This window comes from Octopus bimaculoides, chromosome 18 (genome assembly GCF_046866305.1).
Source record: "Octopus bimaculoides isolate indiv1 chromosome 18, ASM4686630v1, whole genome shotgun sequence".
Classification (NCBI taxonomy): Eukaryota; Metazoa; Mollusca; class Cephalopoda; order Octopoda; family Octopodidae; genus Octopus; species Octopus bimaculoides.
Window position 1 is genome coordinate 19,940,330 of NC_142945.1, and position 1,885 is coordinate 19,942,214.

General features: G+C 36.9%; 1 protein-coding gene across 2 annotated transcripts in view; it reads left to right on the forward strand.

Moving 5' to 3' along the window:
• LOC106881051 (uncharacterized) overlaps nucleotides 1-1,885 on the forward strand; it is a 23,895-nt gene that overhangs the window by 18,537 nt on the left and 3,473 nt on the right. The window contains exon 3 of one of the 2 annotated variants that reach the window (XM_014931259.3): nucleotides 1-1,162. This exon is cut by the window's left edge and continues 1,806 nt beyond it. The exons of the other annotated variant lie outside the window; for it this stretch is intronic. The gene's annotated coding sequence lies outside the window, so the exon portion shown is untranslated. Of the gene's footprint in view, nucleotides 1,163-1,885 lie in introns of those variants that run through there. 2 annotated transcript variants of the gene reach the window in all.

The window sequence follows — 1,885 nt, forward strand, 5'->3', positions numbered from 1 at the left end:
CTTCCAAGCCCATCCAAATAAGCAAAAAGAAAGATTTATTAAACTTGTGTCAAAAATTTGCTTTTCCTAAGCCATAAGGTTTCTATCAAAGTTTAAAACAAGTTACCCGTGCGAATGAAGAACAGAATAAGTAATGTTATTTTGGCAAATTTTTAGCATTAAGTTTTGCATGACATCATAAATATCTTAAGGGGTTTGAATCATGATTGTTATTATGATGTTGTTATTAGATTCTTTGTATTTTGAGATGAAAATTGCGAATTCTTGCAGTGTATGGAGATATTTGCCTTACATGAAGTTTGCTTATTTTGTGCTTTTTTGACTAATGATACTTGTTCACTTCAAATTAAACCTCGTTATATAGGGTGTCCATAAAGTCTCTTTACCATCTAAAAAAAATATTACAAAGGCAATTGATAAGATATTTTATTCAGATTTATTCTATTATATTCAGTGTTTACTAAAGTTTTTAATCACATCCCGGTAGATTGGAAGGGATGGGCCAATTCCTTGGCCACCAGATATCACCAGATATCACTCCCCAGGACTTCTTTCTATGGGGCTATGTTAAAGATATCGTGTATCAAACAAAGATACGGGACATTACTGACCTAAAGCAAAAGATTACTGATGTCATTGCCACAATTGATGAGGCTATGCTACAGCGAACATGGCAAGAAATCGAGTACCGTCTTGTGCTTCGTGCAACTAATGGTGCCCATGTAGAAGTGTATCAAATGAGGTAAAAAAACAAACTTTAATAAACACTGAATACAATAGAACAAATCTGAATAAAATATCTTATCAATTGCATTTGTAATAAAGTTTTGAAATGGTAAAGAGACTTTATGGACACCCTGTACATTGTATGCTTATCAGCTAATTCAGTTGCAATTGCTCATAATTCATCCATAATGCTTTAATCATGTTATTAAGCAAAAACCTTTTTTCAGTAGATCAGTATGTTGCAAGTTTTAAGGTTTTGTTTTTTTTTGCAAAAATTAGTAAGTCCAAGAAACAAAATTAAACTAAAAATTAACGAAGCCGTGGACAAAAAAGTACTACCAAAATGTTTTCCAATGTTTCTTAAATGACTGCTTTGCATTACATTGTACTTTTTTTTTGTATATATTAAGAATAAAGTGAGCAATGTAAAATGAAATGGAATGGTGAAACTTTTTTTTTTCTCAAAAAGCAACATTTTGGGCTTAGGACAGTTTTGCATAATAGCAATGATTTGTGTGTACATATCTGTCTGTCTGTCTATATATGTATGTATATATGTATGTATATATTTGTGTATATATATATCATCATCATCATCATCGTTTAACGTCCGCTTTCCATGCTAGCATGGGTTGGACGATTTGACTGAGGACTGGTGCAACCGGATGGCTACACCAGACTCCAATCTAATTTGGCAGAGTTTCTACAGCTGGATGCCCTTCCTAACGCCAACCACTCAGAGTGTAGTGGGTGCTTTTACGTGTCACCCGCATGAAAACGACCACGCTCGAAATGGTGTCTTTTATGTGCCACCCGCACAAGCCAGTCCAGGGGCACTGGCAACGATCTTACTTGGCTTGCCGGGTCTTCTCCCGCACAGCACATTTCCAAAGGTCTCGGTCAGTAGTCATCGCCTCGGTGAAGCCCAATGTACGAAGGTCTTGCCTCACCACCTCAGCCCAGGTCTTCCTGGGCCTACCTCTTCCACGGGTTCTCTCAACTGTTAGGGTGTGGCACTTTTTCACGCAACTATCCTCATCCATTCTCACCACATGTCCATACCAGCGCAATCGTCTCTCTTGCACACCACAACTCATGCTTCTAATGTTCAGCTTTTCTCTCAAGATACTTACACTCTGACTGGTATTCACATTGACAT